Source organism: Panthera tigris, chromosome X, assembly GCF_018350195.1.
Source record: "Panthera tigris isolate Pti1 chromosome X, P.tigris_Pti1_mat1.1, whole genome shotgun sequence".
Classification (NCBI taxonomy): Eukaryota; Metazoa; Chordata; class Mammalia; order Carnivora; family Felidae; genus Panthera; species Panthera tigris.
In genome coordinates, this window is record NC_056677.1 from 62,581,140 (window position 1) to 62,603,575 (window position 22,436).

Sequence of the window (22,436 nt, forward strand, 5' to 3'; positions counted from 1 at the left end):
TAGTAAGATACCACTCTTTAGAGTGGATGTAATTTTTAAAATGAAAAATAAGAGTTAGCAAGTGTGTAAAGAAATTGGAACCCAAATACATTGCTGGTAGAGATGTAAAATGGTATAGGCACTGTAAAAATGTTTAGTGGTAACTCAAAAAGTTAAACATAAAGTTTCCAAATGACTCAGTAATTCCATTCCTAGATATATATCCAAGAGAATAAAATCACATGCCCACACAAAAAATACTGTACACAAATGGTCATGGCAGCAATGTTCATAATAGCCAACAAAAGGAGAAAGTACCCAAATGTCCACCAACTGCTAAACAATGGAATATTATATCCCAATAAAAAGGAAAGAAATATTCATCCTAAAGCATGCTAAAGCATGGATGATCATTGGAAACATTATGCTAAAAAAGGCAAATGCAAAATGCCACATATTGGATGATTCCATTTATAGATATAAAATGTCCAATATATGCAATTCTATAAAGACAATAAGATTAGTAACTGCCAGGCAATAGAGGAAGTGGGGTATTGGGAGGTATGTGTTATTTTGGGGAGGCAATGAAAATTTTCTAGAATTACAAAGTGTGACAGTTGCACAATATTGTAAATTTGTTAGAAAAAAAACATTAAATTCTAAACTAAATTGATGTAAACCGTGAATTTTATGTGAATTTTCTCAATAAAAATTGCAAAGAGAGGAAGACATTCAAGAATCCATTTATATATTTAAGGTAATACCTGCATATACACTTCCAAAAAATCCATAACCAAAATTTAAAAGGCAAACTAACTTGAAAATAAGAATATAAAAACAACCTCATTAGATTTTCTAAAAATACTAAATTCCTAGTAAGTGAATAAAAAGAAACAACTTTTTAAAAGGGAATACAACGGAGTAACAAAAAATTGGAAGAAAAAGCACTACAACCTCACTAGTAATCAACAGAATGAAAATTAAAACACTGTAAATCAAGTAACAGTTGTTATCAGTCCTTCCTGGGCCAGGTACCACCACCATTCAAGCAGTGCACTAGGCCCACCCCAAGGCCAGTAGCCCCCTCTGCATCATTTTCCTATGTTTGGTTAGGGAGAACCCAGGATATTAAGGGAAAGAAAAAGAAATGAGATATACCAGACATAACTGCAACTATTTTGTTTCAATGAAGAAAGTTATTTTACAAAATTCTGAAACAAACTTGCCTCTAGGATAAAGATACCAAGAGTGTATGATTTCTACTTTTTCCCATAACCTTGCTTTGGAAAAGTTAAATGTACGAAAAATTACCGAGTTACTCCGAGTCCTTAATCTTAAATTAGAAAATGGAACCAGATCAAAAGATACTATGTATCAACCCATGGCACACAGAATTTCTTGTAACCAAAATTCAAAAATAAGAATATCATTCTATATTCTTGTCCCATCAACAGATTATAAAAGAGAAAAAAATTATTCTTTAGAAAGGAGTACAGCAAACCAACAAAATAGTGATTTTCTCACTCATTCCAACCACAAAGCCAACTATCACATGAATCCATGCTGTAGCTGACCAAGGTCAGGACTGGATAAGTCAGCACAACCCATTAATATTACTACTACCACATGTAAAAATTAAAACGAATACAATCAGTAGAACTTTCTCCCTCTGTGAAGGATAGCACTTTTAGGCATAAACATGTTTGTCTTATATTATAAATTAAGAAACCAGGTAGAAGCCCAATGGTAAAAAAAAATGTGAATACTTAAAAAATTTTGCTCATTCTTTTGAAAAATCTTCTTTGAGGTGGGTGGGATTTTTGCAAACAGCTAAATGTCATTTAGAGTCAAATATGGTGAATTATCAGGTTGGATAAAATAACTTTTTTGCCGAAATCTCAAATATTCCTTAACATTTTCTTGCATGACTTCTACATTGACTACAAAAGGAGAGTTCTCAAAATGTCCTCAGGAATAACATCATCACTGATATCAGTATGGTGTACTGAGAAGGGAAGTACCCATCTGCATATAGAAGCTCTGATGTCACCTTTTAAAATCTGCCTCATTTCTAGAATCACACTTTTTTTAAGCTTACTTTTTTTAATGTTTATTCATTTTTCAGAGAAACATAGTGCAAGCGGGGGAGGGGGAAGGGCAGAGAGAGAGTGAGACACAGAATCCCAAGCAGGCTCCAGGCTCTGAGCTATCAGCACAGAGCACGACATGGGGCTCTAACTCATGAACTGCAAGATAATAACCTGAGCCAAAATCAAGAATACATGCTTAACCAACTGAGCCACACAGGCGCCCCTGGAAACAGTATTTTAAACACAACAAACCATTTAAGGAGAGACAGACCAAGTGTGAGCAGGGGAAGGGCAGAAAGAGAGGGAGACACAGAATCCCAAGCAAGCTCCAGGCTCTGAGCTGTCATCACAGAGCCCAATGCAGGGCTCGAACTCACGAACTGCAAGGTCATAACTGCAAGGTCATGACCTGGGCCAAAGTCGGACACTTAACCAACTGAACCACCCAGGTGCCCCCCAACAAACCATTTAAAATGTGACACTTATCAATACTTTTGTAAACTAAACAATCTTCCTAAGGCAAAACTGCATACATTAATTTATTAGTTTCATAACTGTGAACTATTACAAAGGATATTTATATTAAATCCAGACATGATTGTCACTCTCTTCATCCCTCTACCAAAACGTGAAGCTAACTTAACCAGTACTATATAGGTTACTTAACTGTAGGTCCTAGTCCTTAAACCAATCTTTTTAAGAGTGGTTAAAAATCTGCATTGAGGGGAGTGCCTGGGTGGCTCAGTCAGTTGAGCATCCAACTTTGCCCCAGGTCATCATGATCCCGCACTTCGTGGGTTTGAGCCCTGCATCAGGCTCTGTGCCGAAGGCTCGGAGCCTGGAGCCTGCTTTAGATTCTGTGTCTCCCTCTCTCTCTGCCCCTCCCCTACTCTGTCTCTGTCTCCCAAAAATAAACATTAAAAAAATTAAAAATCTCCATTGAGGAAGAATGTGTACCGCCTTCATGCTCACAGTTACACAATTATAACATGGGCTTGTTGCTGATGACCTGTAAAAATTGACCTATCTGCCAGTGGATCATAAAAACTTTAATTCCTACTGTAAGCTAACCATATCATGAATGACTAGATTTTAGACAAATTTTGAGTCCTAATGTCAATATTTTTAACTAAGGGCTGTGTTCTTTCCCTTGAATGTGTTACTAATTTTTTTCCATGAATAACTGTGGAATTACAAAAATTTTATGTGTACTCTTTTGTACTTTTATTTTGGAGATGTATATGCATAGAGGAACTAGCCATTTTTTGAATTAAATTTTTCATTTTGAGATAAATGGAGAGTGACATGCAGTTTTAAAAAAGATTCTGTGTATTCATTACCCAGTCTGCCACAATGGTAATGTATTAAAAAAAAACTATTTTTCACATTTAATCCATTCATGCATCTGTTCCCACAGATGGGCTGCTGTGTTTAAGGCACACCATGGACCATACAGTCTCTAAAATTTGGTAATATGACCATGGGTGTGATCATATTGACCAAAATAGGTTTTTTAATGGAAAAAAGAATGGTAAACAATTTAAAAATTTTTGTTCACTTCATGACTATTTAAAATAGCATATTATCCAAATTGGAAAGAGTTAAATTATTTCTGTTCACAGATGGCTTCTTATATGTAGAAAATGGCTCCTGGGTAGCTCAGCTGGTTAAGCATCTACTCGATTTCAGCTCAGGTCATGAACCCAGGGATCTTGGGATCAAGCCCCACATTGGGCTCCAAGCTGAGAGTGGAGTCTGCTTAAGGTGGAGCCTGCTTAAGATTTTCTTTCTCTCTCTCTCCCTCCCTCCTTCCTCTCCCCCCACCTCATGCACTCTCAAAAAAAAAAAAGTTCAAGATGTCACAAAAAAATTGAGATAGTTAATAAATAAATTCAGTAAACTTAGTGGATACAGTATCACCACAAGAACTAATTCCATTTCTACACACTAACAATGAACAGTCCAAAAAGGAAATTAAGAAAACAATTCCATTTACAATAGCATCAGAAACAGTATTTTGGAATAAATTTAATCAAGGAGGCAAAAGACTTAAACACTGAAAACTGCAAAACAGCAATGTTTTCATTGCTGAAATTGAAGACACAAATAAATGGAAATATAGTTTCTATGGGTTAGAAAAAATTAATATGACAATACTACACAATACTAAAAGTTAAAATGACAATACTACACAAATGACCTAGAAATTCATTTCAACCCCTATCAAAATCCCAACAGCATATTTTGCAGAAAACAGAAAAGGCCATCCTAAAATTCATGGGGAAGCTCCAGGAATCACAAATAACCAAAACAATCATGAAAAAGAACAAATTTGGAGAACTCACACTTCCTGATTTCAAAACTAACTGCAGAGCTAAAATAAATGAAACAGTACAGTATTGACATAAGGACAAATTTATAGGCCAATGGAACAGAAACACCAAAACCCTTGTGTGCATATGGTCAATTGATTTTCACCAAAGGTGTCAAAATCATTCCATAGAGAAAGGGCAGTTCTTTCAATAAAAGGGCTGGAAAAATGGGATATCCACATGCCAAAGAATAAACCTGGACCCTTACCTGATATAATAAAAATTAACATAAAAGGCAACAAAGAACTAAACATACTAGCTAAAACTATTAAATTACTCAAAGAAAACACAGGAAAGAATCCTTGGGACATTGGATTTGGTGATGATTTTTCTTTTTTTATTTTTTTTTAACATTTATTTTTGAGAGACAGAGAGAGAGAGAGAGTTGAGTGGGGGAGGGGTATAGAGAGAGGGAGACACAGAATCTGAAGCAGGCTCCAGGCTCTGAGCTGTCAGCACAGAGCCTGATGCGGGACTCGAACTCACGACTGAGCCACCCAGGCGCCCCTGGATTTGGTGATGGTTTCTTGAACATGATATCAAAAGTACAATGCAACAATAGAAAAAAAAATAAACTGAATTTCACTAAAATGAAAAACTCCTGTGCATCAAAGGACACTATAAAGAGAGTGAAAAGACAACCCACAGATTATGAAAAAATATTTCCAAATCATATATCTGAAGTGGTATTAACATCCACAGTATTATATAAGAAAATCCCAGAACTCAACAACAAAAAACAAATTTAAGAATAGTCGATGGTCTTGAATAGATATTTCTCCAGAGAAGATGTACAAAGATCCAATAAGCACACAAAAAGAGGCTTACAACACTATAGGGAAAACAAATCAAAACCAAAATGAGGTACCATTTCACACCCATTTTTATTACCAAAAAAAATGGGAAAAAATGAGTGCTGATGAGAATGTGGAGCTATTATAACCCTGGGTGTATTGCTGGTAGGAATATCAAATGGTGGGCCCACTGCAGAAAAACAATATGGTAATACCTCAAAAAGTTAAACAGAATTACCACAGGACCCACGGCTCAGAGCCTGGAGCCTGCTTTGGATTCTGTGTCTCCCTCTCTCTCTGCCCCTCCCCCATTCATGCTCTGTCTCTCTCTGCCTCTCAAAAATAAAGAAACATAATAAAAACAATTTTTTTAAAAGAATTACCATATGATCCAGCAATTCCACCTCTAAGTATATATCCAAAAGAAAGTTGGAAATCAAACAAATATTTGCACACAAATGTTCATACCAGGATTATTTACAATGGCCAAAATCCATCAAAAATAGGTGAACGGAAAAATAAAAGGAATAAAAGGAAATGATATTGCCTAAAAAGAAATGAAATTCTGACACATGCTATAACATAAATGAACTTTTAAAACATACTAAATGAGCAAGCCAGACACAACAAAAGGAAAAATATGTAATTCCACTTGGTTGATGTTCCTTGAAGTCAAATTCATAGAGACAGAAAGAATAGAGGGCTGGAAGGGGGAGGGAATGCAGTTATTGTTTAATGGGTACAGTTTCTGTTTGGGAAATGATGAAAAAGTTCTGGAAATGGGGACTGATGATGGTTGCACAAGAATGCCAATATATTTACCTAAACCCACTGAATCATACACTTAAAAATGGTAATTTTTTTTTTACTTTAAATGTTTATTTTTGAGAGAGAGAGACAGAGTGCGAGTGGGGGAGGGGCAGAGAGAGAGAGGGAGACACAGAATCCTAAGCAGGCTTCAGGCTCTGAGCTGTCAGCACAAAGCTCAAAGTGGGGCTCATGGCTCGAGCCATGAGATCATGACCTGAGCCAAAGTTGGATGCCTAACCAACTGAGCCAAGGTGCCCCTAAAATGGTAAATATTTTAAAAGATATTTAATACTATCAAGTAAATATTATAAAAGAAAGTTGGGTGTTGCACCTGGCCCCTAAAGATATGAACAAAGAATGTACTAACTGCAGCACTATTTACACTAGAGAAAATTTGGAAATAACCCAATTATTCACAAAAAACAGAATGGATAGATTATATGTTCACATAAAAGAATACTATATAGCAGTTAAATGAATGAACTAGAGCAACATGAGTCAATATAAAGAAACTAAAAATAGTTCAAATGGAACTTTAGCTTTATCTACAAAATTCTAATAATCTAAAATTCTGAAACAAATACCATTAAATTTTAATTACCACATTCATTAATAATAAAACAAGTATCTTCACATATTAGTCCACAAAACAATCCCCAACAAATTCAAAAAGATTGAAGTCATACCATGCATATTTTCTAACCACAATGCTATGAAACTATAAGTTGACCCCAACAAAAAGTCTGGAAAGACCACATTCACATGGAAGTGAAATAACATGCTACTAAACAATGAATGGGTCAACCAGGAAATTTAAAAAAGTACATTGAGGGTCGCCTGGGTGACTCAGTCGGATCTGACTCCTGATTCCACTTCAGGTCAGGATCTCATGGTCATGAGATCGAGCCTCATGTCAGGCTCTGTGCTGAACATGGACCCTGCTTAAGATTCTCCCTCTCTCCCTCTGGCCCTCCTAAGCACGTGCCTGCCTCCCTCTCTCTCTCTCTCTCTCTCTCTCTCTCTCTCTTTCTCTCTCAAAAATAAAGTATATGGAAATGAATGAAACTGAAAACACAATGGCTCAAAGCCTGTAGGAGGAAGCAAAAGCAGTTCTAAAAGGAAAGCTTACAGCAATATAGGCATACCTCAAGAAGCAAGAAGAATCTCAAATAAACAATTTAAATTTACAACTAAAGGAGCTAGAAAAACAAAAGCTAAATCCAGCAGGAGAAAAATAATAAAAATTAGAGCAGAAATAAATGATACAGAAACTAAAAAAAAAAAAAAAATAGAAAAGATTAATGAAACCAGGAGCTGGTTCTTTGAAAAGATAAATAAAATTGATAAATATCTAGCCACACTTATCAAGAAAAAAAGAGAAAGGACTCAAATGAATAAAATGACAAATGAGAGAGGAAAAATAACAATCAACACCACAGAAATAGAAATAAGAGAGTATTATGAAAAAGTATATGCCAAAAAATTGGACAACCTACAAGAAAGGGATAAATTCCTAGAAACATAAATTACCAAAACTGAAACAGGAAGAAACAGAATATTTGAACAGACTGATAGCCAGCAAAAAAATTGAATCAGTAATCAAAAAACTCCCAAGAAACACAAGTCCAGGACCAGATGGCTTTACAGATGGAATTCTATCAAACATTTAATAAAGAGTTAACACCTGGTTTTCTCAGACTATTCCAAACGGTAGAAAAGGAAGGAAAACACCCAAACTCACTCTATGAGGCCAGTATTACCCTGATACCAAAACAAGATAAAGACACCACTAAAAAAGATAGCCACAGGTCAACATCCCTGATGAACACAGATGCAAACATTCTCAACAAAACACCAGCAAACCGAATCCAACAGTACATTAAAAAATCACTCACCACGATCAAGTGAGATTATTCCTGGGATACAAGAGTGGTTCAATACTCAAAAATCAATCAACATGATATATCACATCAATAAGAGGAAAGACAAAAATCATATAATTTCAATCGACGCAGAAAAAGCACCTGAGAAAGTTCAAAATTCACTTATGATAAAAACTCTCAACAAGTAAATTTAGAGGGAATATACCTCAACATAATAAGGGCCACATATGAAAACCCCACAGCTAATATCATCCTTTAATTTTTTTAATGTTTATTTTTGAGAGAGAGACAGAGCGTGAGCAGGGGAGGGGCAGAGAGAGAGGGAGACACAGAATCCGAAGCAGGCTCCAAGCTGTCAACACAGAGCCCGATGTGGGGCTCGAACTCACAAGCAGTGAGATCATGACCTGAGCTGAAGTCAGACGCTTAACCAACTGAGCCACCTAGGCATCCCTAAATATATTTTTTTAAAAGATGCTCAACACTATCATCAGGGAAATGCAAATCAAAACTATTAAGTCAGAGAAAGACAAACAACGTATGATTTTAGTCATGTGTGGAATTTAAGAAATGAAACAAACAAGCAAAGGGAAAAAAAGAGAAAAATTAAAAAACATACTCCTAATTACAGAGAACAAACTGATGGTTACCTGTGGGGAGGTGGGTGGGAGGATGGGTTTAAATAGGTGATCAGGATTGAGGAGAGCATTTGTGATGAACACCAGATGATATGTGGAATTTTTTTTGCTTTTTTAAAAGTTTATTTATTTATTTTGAGAGAAAGAATGCGAGCAGGGGAGGGACAGCAAGAGGGGAGGGAGAGAGAGGGACACAGAGAGACAGAGAGACAGAACCCCAAGCAGTCTCCTCACTGTTAGTGCAGAGCCTGACACAGACCCGAACTCATGACCCACGAGATCATGACCTGAGCCAAAATCAAGAGTCAGATGCTTAACCAACTGAGCCACCCAGGAGCCACTCATGGAATTGTTGAATCAGTGTATTTTACACCTGAAGCTAAGATAACACTGTATGCTAACTAACCAGAATTAAGTAAAAACTTTAAATAAAAAACTTATCTTGTAAGCAGTGCCCTACAGGTCCCGGCATCCTAGGTGAACCTGGTTTGCACAGCCTGGTCCAGGGGAATGGAGGGTGGGATTAGAAGGTGTGAGGCAAAGCACACTTCCCAGGACCAAGTGCCCTGCTTCCTGCACTAGACCCTGTTCCCCACGCCCACCATGGCTACAATTCAGCAACTGGTAGGAAGATGGTTTTAAGGATTATATGAAAGAAGAGTAAAGACTTTCCTGAATATATTAAGGAAGGACAAATGGGAGTGGCACTGTGAAAAATGGGCACAAAGGCCAAGCCAGATTGTGTCATCACTTCTGACAGCAAGTCTCTCACCATAAAAACTGAGAACACTTTAGAACGGTTTTCTTGTAAAATGGGAAAGAGGTTTGAAGAAACGACAGCTGATGGCAGAAAAACTCAGAATGTATTCAACTTTCCATACAGTATATTGGTTCAACACCAGTAATGGAAAGAGAAGGAAAGCACAATAAGTAGAAGATTAGGATATTATTGATGGAATGTATTATGAATGGTGTCACTGGTACCAGGATATACGAAAAAGTATAATGAAAATCCCACCATCACTTTAAAGAGGAATTAACTGTCAAAATGAACAAGCTCAGTTCAATGAGCAAATCTACATAATGCTGCCTTTTTTTATTTCATTACTGTGTTCAATTATCTCTATCACAAACATTTTACATGTAACTACCCAAGAATTGACTTTATTAGGATCATCCCTTTGGTTAGTAGATAAATGTGTGCTAACAAAACCTAAGCAATGTAAAACACATTACTTTGCTCTGACTCCCTTACGGTAACTTTTGAAAAAATTGTCATCACCTAAAAGGTAAATAAAGTATGTGAAGAAATGGATATTAAACTACAACTTTATTAAATGCTAACAAAAAGTGTTTAATGTGGTTATCTCTTTTTGCCTATGAAATATTTAAGGGAAAAATGACTACTCATTGTAGAACAAGGTGCTATGAAATAGACACTCATATATGGCCAGTGTAATACAAGGATTTAGAAAAGAACTTGGGAAAAGCCTTTGATCTTATCCTAAATAATTCTGCCTATATCTTAACTAGATAAAGAAAATAATTCTAAATAAATAATTTTAATCACAAATGATAACAATCTATGAGTTATATACAGTGACACAAAATCTATAATATGTATAATAATGTCTGAGTAAACAGGTATGCATAAGTTATACTTTTCCAAAAATGTTCATCTTTATTCATTTTCATCTTTATCATTTTATATATACTTATTGACATTAGTTTAATTTTTTAATAAAGCATTTTATGGACACATGAAATTACCTGAGTTCTCCCGTTCTACTGCTCATGTTTAAACCACTGCACTTACCACACTATCCTTACTTGGATTCAGGAACAACTAAAGATAACTTGCTAACAATAAGAGAAATAATTTTAAAATCAATTCCTAAAACTTCCAACTAAAATTAGAACCTGATCCTCACAAAAATCAAGACCTGAAAGGGGTTACACAAACATTTAAAACAAAGAAGAGCACCAAAATTAAAGCCACAGACAATTATGCCATTTCACACAGGTCCATTTATTTAAAAAAATAAAAAATAAATAAAATACTAGCCACTCAGCTACAACATGTAAGGGGCTTACAAGTCCTCACTCTTATGCTGACAAGAAAAAAGATGAACAAACTGAAAATCAGTATCTTAGATCCTTTAGAGGCATGAAGTCACAGGGCAAATCACTACCAAGAAACCCAGGGGCGCCTGGGTGGCTCAGTCGGTTAAGCGTCCGACTTCGGCTAAGGTCATGATCTCGCGGTTTTTGAGTTCGAGCCTCACGTAGGGCTCTGTGCTGACAGCTCAGAGCCTGGAGCCTGCTTCAGATGCTGTGTCTCTCCATCTCTTGGCCCCTCCCCTGCTCATGCTCTGTGTCTGTCTGTCTCTCAATAATAAATAAACGTTAACAAATTAAAAAAAAAGAAACGAAAACCAGAGAGACAGGCAGATACAGCTTATCTGGTATGGGAACACTTCAACAGTAAGTTATGAATCATTAGAGGCCAAGAATGTATTAACTTGAGAGTTAAAAAAAAATCCGGGAGTCCCAGTTTTAGGTGGGGGGCCCACACTTTGCTGGGTTTACCTCTAGGAGCCCCCATAAGGTTTTCAGGTTTAAACAGTTAAGATCTGTAGAAAATCCTCTTGTGCCTTTAGCAGAAGGGGAAAGTAGCCATACTGAAATAGCCCAGAGCATTCTCTTAACAAAGTCATGCTATATCAAGGTATATTACTTTAATAGGACAAAATCTACCTGAAGGAAGAGCAATTCAATTAGACAACCTCAGCCTCTTCTGGTCTTCCTGTTTCACCCAACAGTGGGGGACAGCTAAGAAATACATCTCAAGGCCTCAGCCCAAAGACTCAAGACCACTAAAAATAACTGAGATTTAATTTTAAGATTAAAGAATACTATCCCTCCCTAACTCCTTTATCACATTAACATAGATCCAGTATAATAACTGAATTTCAAGTGAGCACAATACAAACTTTGTTTTAGAAGGAATTCTTGGGGCGCCTGGGTGGCTCCATTGTCTGACTTCAGCTCAGGTCATGATCACGTGATTTGTGAGTTTGAGTCCCACATGAGGCTCTGTGCGGACAGCCCAAAGCTTGGAGTCTGCTTCAAATTCTGTCTCTCCCACTCTCTCTGCCTCTCCCCTTCTCGCATTATCTCTCTCTCTCTCCCAAAAAATAAACGTTAAACAAAAAAAAAAGAAGGAATTCTTGAGGTGCCAGAGTGGCTCAGTCAATTAAGCGTCTGACTCCTGATTTTGGCTCAGGTCACGATCTCACGATTCCTGAGATCAAACCCCATCGATCCCCATGAGCCCAGAGTCGAGCTCTTGTCCTTGACAGCATGGAGTCCTCTTGGGATTCTTTTCTCCCTCTATCAAAATAAATAAATATTTAAAAAAAGAAGGAATTCTTAGAGAAACAGAAAGAAAATAGGGAAAAAATAATTATAACAAAGAAACTATAAGGGAATGAATCCTCTGGTACCTACAGCTACAGCAAACAACACATAGCCCAGTTCCTAGCTAGATTAACATAAAAGTTCACAAAGTTCACACTAAAAGTGAACAACTTCAGGACACCCGGGTGACTCAGTCAGTTAAGCATTCAAAACTTGGCTCATGTCATGATCTTGTGGTTCATGGGTTTGAGTCCCACATCAGGCTCTCTGCTGCCAGCTCAGGGTCTGCTTTAGATCCTCTGTTTCCTACTCTCTCTGCCCCTTCCCCACTTGCGCTCGCGCTCTCTCTCTCTCAAACATAAACAAACATTTAAATAAGTAAGTAAATAAATAAATAAATAAAGCCAATATCCTCAATTCCCACTACCAGAAACATCTGGCTTCCAAAGAAATTACAAGTCATGCCAAAAGGCCAAAGGAGAGGTACTGGGTGGCTCAGTCAGTTAAGCATCTGACTTCAGCTCAGGTCATGAAATCTCTAGGTTCCTGAGTTCAGGACCCATATCGGACTCTGTGCTGACAACTCAGAGCCTGGAACCTGCTTCAGGTTCTGTGTCTCCATCTCTCTCTGCCCCTTCCCTGCTCACGCTCTCTCTCTCACTCAAAAAACAATAAACACTAAAAGACTTTTTTTTAAAAAAGGTCAAAAAAATAACAAAAGAAAACAAGAAAAACCAAAATCTAAAGAAACAGAGAGCAGCAGAACCAGACTTATTTAAGACACAGACTTTTGGAATTATCAGGAGAATCTAAAATAACTATGGGTAATATTAACGGAAGAAATAGACAACATGCAAGATCAGATGGGTAGTGTAAGCAGAGAGAGGAAAACTCTAATAAATAAACAAGAGGAAATGCTACAAATCTGAAACACTGTAAAAGAAATAAAGAATGCCTTTGATAAGCTCATTAGTAGACTGGACACAGTCAAGGAAAGAATCAATGAACTCAATGAGGAAAGAAACAGTGACACTGATAACATGTCAAAAGAATCTTTCCAAGCAAACAACAAAAAACCTTTCCAAAATGAAATAAAACTGAAAAAAAATGGAACAGTAAAACTAATAACTAGGGGTGCCTGGGTGGCTCAGTTGGTTGAGCATCCCACTCTTAATCTCAGTTCAGGTCATGATCTTGCAGTTCATGAGATTAAGCCCTACATCAAGCTCTGTGTTGACAACGTGGAGTCTACTTGGGATTCTCTTTCTCTCTCACTTCCCCTTTCCTACTCCCACATGCATATGCCCACTCTCTCGCTCTCAAAACAAATCAAAAAGCTTTAAAAAATCACTTAAAACAAAAACTAATAACTGTAGGACAATTACAGAAATTGTAACATATATGTAACAGGAATACAAAGGACAAAAGAAAAAGGAGAAGAAATGGTTGAAATAATAATGGTGGGAAAATCTTCCAAAATTAGTAACAGATACCACAAATTCAGGAAGCACAAAGAACACCAAAGCAGGATAAATACCAAGTATCTACACCTAGCAGTATCACATGCAAACAGAAAACCAAAGACAGAAAAATATTAAAATTAGCCAGAAGAAAAAGACATCTTATCTACAGAAGAACAAAGATAAGCACTATATCTGATATGTTGTCAGAAACCACACAAGCAGAAAGAGAGTGGAATATTTTTAAAGTGTTGAAAGAAAAATAAAACACCAATCTAGAATAATGTATCCAGCAAAACAATCCCTCAAAAGTGAAAACAAACTACTCTTTCTCAACAAACAAAAGCTGCAGTAATCTATCAACAGTAGACTTGCCTTGCAAGAAACGTTAAAAGCTCTTCAGAGAGAAAAAAAAATTATACAGGTCAGAAACACAAATCTACATGAAGGAAGAGCATTAGAGAAGGAATAAATGAAGGTAAAATAACATCTTTTATTTTTCTTATTCCTAACTGACCTAATAGGTAACTATTCAAACTAATAGATGCAAAAATGTACTGGGTGATTATAGCTTATGGGTAAGGAAAGTAATCAAGAGAGAAGGGCCAACATGGCGGAGAAGTAGGGGCATCCAAAGTTCCCTCATCTCTCAAAGCAGTACTGAAGCCAAAGGACTTTAAACTCCAAGAGTCCAAAAGACAAAGAGACAAGAGTCACTTCCAGGGACCCACTGGGACAATCCGACGGGCCATAGGTGCATGACTGGAGACTGGGAGAGATAAAACGAATGGAGGGGAGGGATCCCCTTCTGCAGAGAGACAAAGAGAAGAGAAAGAGAGGCTAGGAAAGCATAGGGCTGTCTCTGGACAAGAAAAAAAAAAAAAAAAAAACCATGGACCAGAGCGCAGAAAGTTCCAATCTCTGAGGGGCTTTCTCCAGACTGGGGCCAGCTGCCCTGATTGCACACCTGGGGAGGAGGGGAGCCAGCCTCGGACTCATTGGCTAGGTCAGGGGCATGGTCCGCAGTAGGAGAAAGCAATCCCCTCCCTGGAGTGCTGTGAGACTAGGGTTTATATCCACTGGAAAGACAAAGACTGCCTGCGCCCACCAGCCAGAAATCATATATGGGGCGGCACAGAGCGGCACTCCCCCAACACGGGGTGCACTATGCAGGAGTCTGAATCCCAGCCAAGCACCAGGGAGGCATGGGAGTTGGTGGAGCAGGACAAACCTCCCTGTTTACGCCTGCGGCACAGTGAGGACTGCTTGAACAGAGTGGTTTGGGACACCTGGTCCATGGAGGAGAGACTGGGGAGTCGTCATTTTTCTCCCATCACCAACAAGGTGGGGCTTCAGGGAATGGACAGCAGGCCCACAGTGGAGGCGGGATGGCATACACCAAACCACGCCCTTCTGTGGCTGATAACTGCGTATCTACTCGAGCAGGATTGAAGGTGACAACCACACAGCCCCTTCTCCAGATCAGTGCTGTTGCATTGCCTGATTTAATTCTCGGACAATTCTTATTATATAAACATATTCTTCCTTCCTTTCCTCCTTATCTCTTCCCTCCTCTAGTCTGGTTACTCTGGTTGTTGGTTTGTTTAAGCAGACATATTTTATCCATTCTTTTGACACATGCTTTACACTTCCTTCTTTATTTTCCTTTCTCTCTCTGGATTAAGCCATACAGTTTATGTCTGATCAATTTTATTTTCTCTTTTTCCCCACCTCCTTCCTTATTTTCCTTACTCTCTCTCTGGATTAAGCCATATAGTTTCTTGGCTCAATTTTATTTTCTTTTCTTTTTCCCCGCCTCCTTCTTTATTTTCCTTTCTCTTTCTCTCTGGATTAAGCCGTGTAGTTTCTCTGCCTGGCCAATTTTTGTTTTTTCTTTTTCCACTGCCCCTGTCATTTCTATCCTTGTATGGGATAAGGCCTCTTCCATCAACACTGCCTCCACCCTGTTGTTGACTTATAGCTGGTGTTTCTGATTTTTTGTTTTTGGTTGGTTGTTTGTATGTTTTTGTTTTGTTTTTTTGTTTCTTTTTTGTTTGTTTTCCTTTCCAGTGCTACTTCAACGAAATCAAAGCACACCTGGTGGAGGGTCCACAACATCACTACAAGTAGGGAGATAAAGTAACCAAATACTCTCCAAAAAAACACCTCCTGAAGGGCCAGCCCCGGACAGTGTATGACCCCTCTTTAATATAGTAATGCTCACAGGGGCAGGCACATAACAAGCTTTTAAAACACATAAGGGACAGCAAACTAGCCAAAATGACAAAACAGAAGAATGCTCCTCAAAAGAAGTTCCAGGAAGAAATGACAGCTAAAGAATTGATCAAAACACATATAAACAATATAATTGAACAAGAATTTAGAATAATAGTAATAAGACTAATTGCTGGGCTTGAAAAAAGCATAGAAGACAGCAGAGAATCTACTGCTGCAGAGATCAAGGAAATAAAAAATAGTCATAATGAATTAAAAAATGCTGTAAATGAGGTGCAAAATAAAGTAGAGGTGGTGACAGTGACTACTAAAGAAGCAGAGGGAGGAATACGTGAAACAGAAGAGAAATTTATGGAAAAAGATGAAGCTGACAAAAAGATAAAAAATTCTGGATCACGGGGGAGAATTAGACAACTAAGTGATTCGATGCAAGGGAACAATATACGTATCATAGGAGTTCCAGATGAAGAGAGAGAGAAAGGGCCAAGGTGTACTTGAACAAATCTAGCTGAGAACTTCCCCAATCTGGGGAAGGAAACAGACACTGAAATCCAGGATGCACAGAGAACTCCCTTCAGATGTAACTTGAATCGATCCTTTGCATTACATATCATAGTGAAACTAGCAAAATACAAAGACAGAGAATTCTGAAAGCAGTTAGGGATAAACAGGCTTTAATCTCCAAGGGTAGACACATAAGAGTAGTAGCAGACCTAACTACTGAAACTTGGCAGGCCAAAAAGGAGTGGCAGGAAATTTTCTTTGTGCTGAATAGGAAAAATATGCAGCCAAGAATCCTTTATCCAGCAAACCTGTGGTTCAGAAAAGTAACAGATAAAGGTTTTCCCAAACAAACAAAAATTGAAGGAATTCGTCACCACTAAACCAGCCCTACAAGAGATCCTAAGAGGGACTCTGTTGCAAAGACCACAAAGGACCAGAGACATCACTACAAGCATGAAACCTACAGAGAACACAATGAATCTAAACCCTTATCTTTCAATAATAACATTGAATGTAAATGGACTAAATGCTCCAATCAAAACACACAGGGTATCAGAATGGATAAAAAAATAAGACCCATTTATTTGCTGTCTACAAGAGACCCATTTTAGAACTGAGGACACCTTCAGATTGAAAGTGAGGGGATGGAGAACTATCTACCATGCTACTGGAAGTCAAAAGAAAGCTGGAGTAGCCATTCTTATATAAGACAAACTAGATTTTAAACTAAAGGCTATAACAAGAGTTGAAGAAGGGCATTATATAATAATTACAGGGTTTATCCATCAAGAATAGCTAACAATTATAAATGTTTATGCACCAAATTCGGTAGCACCCAAACATATAAAACAATCACAAAAATAAGAAATCTTATTGGAAAGAATGTGGTAAATGCAGGGATATTAAAACTCCATTTACAACAATGGACAGATCATCTAGACAGAAAATCAGTAAAGAACCAATGGCCCTGAATGATACACTGGATGAGACAGACTTGACAGATATATTTAGAACTTTTCATCCTAAAGAAGCAGAATACACATTCTTCTTGAGTGCACATGGAAGACTCTCCATGATAGATCACATACTGGGTCACAAAAAATCCCTCAATAAATATAAAATAATTGGGACCATACCATGCACACTGTCAGAACACAATGCTATGAAACTTGAAATCAACCACAGGAAAAGTCTGCAAAACCTCCAAAAGCATGAAGGTTAAAGAACATCCTACTAAAGAACAAATGGGTCAACCAGGTAACTAAAGAAGAAATTTTTAAAAAATATGGAACATATGAAAATGAAAACACAACAATCCAAATGCTTTGGGATGCAGCGAAGGCAGTCCTGAGAGGAAAATACACTGCAATCCAGGCCTATCTCAAGAAACAAGAAAAATCCCAAAGACAAAATCTAACAGCACACCTAAAGGAAATAGAAGCAGAACAGCAAAGATACCCCAAACCCAGCAGAAGAGAAATAAAGATAAGAGCAGAAATAAAATAGAATCTAAAAAAAACTGTAGAGCAGATCAATGAAACCAAGAATTGGTTTTTTGAAAAAATAAACCAAATTGATAAACCTCAAGCCAGGCTTCTCAAAAAGGAAAGAGGACCCAAATAGATAAAATCACAAATGAAAATGGATTTATCACACCCAATCCATCAGAAATACAAGCAATTATCAGAGAATACTATGAAAAATTATATGCCAACAAACTGCTCAACCTGGAAGAAATGGACAAATTCCTAAACACTGACACACTACCAAAACTAAAATGGGAAGAAATAGAAAATTTGAATAGATCCATAACTAGTGAAGAAATTTAATCAGTTATCAAAAATCTCGCAAGAAATAAGCATCCTAGACCAGATGGCTTCCCTGGGGAATGCTACCAGACATTTAAAGCAGAGTTAATACCTATCCTTCACAAGCTGTTCCAAAAAATAGGGAAGGAAAACTTCTAGGCTCATTCTATGAAGCCAGCATTACCTTGATTCCCAAACTAGACAGAGACCCCACAAAAAAGGAGAACTACAGGACAATATCTCTGATGAATATGGATGCAAAAATTCTCAACAAGATACTAGCAAAATGAATTCAACAGCATATAAAAATAATTATTCACCATGATCAAGTGGGATTCATTCCCGGGCTGCAGGGTTGGTTCAATATTCACAAATCAATCAGTGTGATACATCACATTAATAAAAGAAAAGATAAGAACCATATGATCCTGTCAATAGATGCAGAAAAAGCATGTGACAAAATACAACATCCTTTCTTAATAAAAATCCTCAAGGGGAGCATGGGTGGCTCAGTCAGTTAAGCGCCCAACTTCGGCTGAGGTCATGATCTCACAGTTCATGAGTTTGAGCCCTGCGTTGGGCTCTGTGCTGACTGCTCAGAGCCTGGAGCCTGTTTCAGATTCTGTGTCTCCCTCTCTCTCTGCCCCTTCGCCACTCGTGCTCTGTCTCCCTCTGTCTCAAAAATAAATAAATAAATAAAAACATTAAAATAGTGTTTAAAAAAAAACCCTCAAGAAAGCTGTGATAAAAGGAACATACTTAAACATCATAAAAGCCATATATGAAAAGCCCCCAGCTAATATCTTCCTCAATGGGGAAAAACTGAGAGCTTTCCCCCTGAGATCAGGAACACGACAGGGATGCCCACTCTCATCACTGTTGTTTAACATAGTGTTGGAAGTCCCAGCATTGGCAATCAGACAACAAAATGAAATAAAAGGCATCAAAATTGGCAAAGAAGTCAAATTTTCACTTTTCGGAGACACGATATTCTGCATGGAAAACCTGAAAGACTCCACCAAAAGAGCTGGATTCAGCAAAGTCACAGGGTACAAATCAATGTACAGAAATCAGTTGCATTCTCATACACTAATAATGAAGTCACAGAAAGAGAAACAAAGAAATTGATCCCATTTACAATTGCACCAAGAACCATAAAATACTTATGAATAAACCTAACCAAAGATGTAAAAGATCTGTATGCTAAAAACTATAGAAAGCTTATGAAGGAAATTGAAGAAGACACAAAGAAATGGAAAAACATTCCATGCTCATGGACTGGAAGAATAAATATTGTTAAAATGTCAATACTACCCAGAGCAAGCTACACATTCAATGCAATCCCAATCAAAACTGCATCAGCATTCTTCTCAAAACTAGAACAAACAATCCTAAAATTTGTATGGAACCACAAAAGACCCCAAAGAGCCAAGGTAATATTAAAGAAGAAAACCAAAGCAGAAGGCATCACGATCCCAGACTTTAGCCTCTACTACAAAGCTGTAATCATCAAGACAGCATGGTGTTGGCACAAAAACAGACACATAAACCAGTGGAATAGAATAAAGAACCCAGAATTGAACCCACAGATGTATGGCCAACTAATCTTTGACAAAGCAGGAAAGAGAATCCAATGGAAAAAAGACAGTCTCTTCAGCACATGGTGCTGGGGGAACTGGACAGCAACATGCAGAAGAATGAAACTAGACCACTTTCTTACACCACTCACAAAAATAAACTCAAAATGGATTAAAGACCTAAATGTGAGACAGGAAACCATCAAAACCCTAGAGGAGAAAGCAGGCAACAACCTCTTTCACCTCATCCGCAGCAATTTCTTACTCAACACAGCTCCAAAGGCAACTGAATCAAAAGCAAAAATGAACTATTGGGACCTCATCAAGATAAAATGCTTCTGCACTGCAAAGGAAACAATCAACACAACTAAAAGGCAACCAATGGAATGGGAAAAGATATTTGCAAATGACATATTGGATAACGCACTAGTATCCAAAACCTATAAAGAACTCACCAAACTCCACACCCTAAAAACAAATAATCCAGTGAAGAAATGGGCAGAAGACATGAATAGAAACTTCTCCAAAGAAGAGATCCAGATGGCCAACAGACACAAGAAAAGATGGCCAACATCACTCATCATCAGGGAAATACAAATCAACGCCACACTGAGATACCACCTCACACCAGTCAGAGTGGCTAAAATGAACTCAGGAAACAACACATGCTGGCGAGGATGTGGAGAAACAGGAACCTCTTGCACTGTTGGTAGGAATGCAAACTGGTGCAGTCGCTATGGAAAGCAGTGTCGAGGTTCCTCAAAAAGTTAAAAGTAGAACTACCCTATGAACAAGCAATAGCACTACTAGGAATTTATTCAAGGGATAGAGGAGTGCTGATGCACAGGGACACATGTACCCCAACATTTATAGCTGTGCTTTCAACAATAGCCAAATTATGGAAAGAGCCTAAATGTCCATCAACTGATGAATGGATAAAGAAGATGTGGTTTATATATACAATGGCATACTACTTGGCAATGAGAAAGAATGAAATCATGCCATTTGCAGCAACGTGGATGGAACTGGAAGTTATTATGCTGAGTGAAATAAGTCAGTCAAAGAAGGACAGATATGTTTTCACTCATATGTGGATCTTGAGAAACTGAACAGAAAACCATGGGGGAAGGGAAGGGGAAAAAAAAGTTAGAAACAGAGAGGGAGGGAGGCAAACCACAAGAGACTCTTAAATACAGAGAACAAACTGAGGAGAGGGAAAATGGGTGATGAGCATTTAGGAGGGCACTTGCTGGGATGAGCACTGGGTGTTGTACGTAAGCCAATTTGACAATTAATTATATTTTTAAAAAGGAAAAGGAATCAAGAATACTGTTACAAGGTACCTATACTACTTGTGAAGTGATATACAGGTATCCCCCACTTTTCTAATGTTAGTGTCATGCTACTTCACTTTTATGAAAGACCTACATTAATATTTGTTTTAACTAATCAAAAGAAATTCAAAGAGGATTTTGACTCTTACAGAAAAAAGCAAAAAGTGAAAACAGCATTTAACGTTTGTTCTGCAGCAAGCTGTTATTACAGAGACAGTACACACGCTGAGCAGCAATAGTAGCACTACCAAGCTCCTTCCCTGGGAACTACACCCAGCCTCTATCTTTCAACTGTGTTTCCAAGAATTTGCGATTTATCTCAATTCATCTTGTGAATCCATTAGTAAGGTGTGTCCTAAGGTATCAGGAAAAGCCTAAAAAGAGGGTTTTTTGGGGGGTCTGGGAATGCCTTAAATTTTTTCCATACAAATTAATGGTAATTGCTTCTTCATGGTAAGCTATTTCAGCTTATAAAAGGTTTCATAAGAACACTCTTCTTGAAGATAGTAGGGGAAAACTGTAGTATTATTTAAAAGTGGACCCAACTCTTGGTTTAGACTCAGGTCATGATTTCATGGTTTGTGAGATCCAGCCCTGCTTCAGGCTGACAGTACAGAGCCTGCTTAGGATTCTCTCTCTCCCCCTCCCCTGCTTGCTCTCACTCTCTCTGTCTCTCTCTGTCTCTCTCTCTCAGAAAAATAAATATCTTTTAAATGTTCAATTAAAACCAAAGGTGAAAGGGGGAAGTTGAAAAAGGAAACAAATGCAAGCATGGTACATATTAATCCAACTCTATATCAAATTTCACTTTAAATGTGAATGATGAATATACCAACTAAAACAGGGTGTCATATTATCAGGGTGTCATTTATCTCCAAGAAACCCACTTTAAATATAGACATTGATTACAAATAAAGGGATGCTAGGAAAAATGGGGAGTTGTTATTTAATGGGTATAGAGTTTCAGGTTTTCAAGATGAAAATATTACAGAGACTGGTTACATAACAATGGAAATGTATTTAACGCTACTGAAATATACACTTAAAGGAGTTAAAATGACAAATTTTATAATATGTATTTAACCATATATTTTGTTTTTTAAATAAAGGGATGGGGGCGCCAGGGTGGCTCAGTCGGTTAAGCATCCGTCTCTTGATTTCAGCTCAGGTCATGATCTCATGGTTGGTGAGTTCAAGCCCCACGTTGGGCTCTGTGCTAACAGTGAAAAGCTGTTTGGGATTCTCTCTCTCCCTCTCTCTCTCTGCCCCTCTCCTGATCACATACATGTCCCCTCAAAAATAAATAAAATAAACATTTGAAAAAAATAAAAGTTACAAAAAATATTTTTAGCATTTTAAATCTTCAAGTATCTTCCTTTTCTAAGGACACAGTTTCAGTTCATCTGACTCCATGTCTAATCTGAGAAAGCAGCTAACAGTTTAAAATATATCACTCTGATAATCTACTTGAAAAAACATACAACTTTGTACATTTGCCCACTTTACTCCTGCTTTATAAATACCAAGAATCA

General features: G+C 37.6%; 1 protein-coding gene and 1 pseudogene across 3 annotated transcripts in view; one reads left to right on the forward strand and one right to left on the reverse strand.

The window, feature by feature from the left end:
* The window catches only part of ATRX (ATRX chromatin remodeler), a 311,883-nt gene that overhangs the window by 266,285 nt on the left and 23,162 nt on the right, over window positions 1-22,436 (reverse strand). The gene's annotated exons all lie outside the window — the stretch shown is intronic.
* Window positions 8,959-9,572, forward strand: LOC102951219 (annotated as a pseudogene).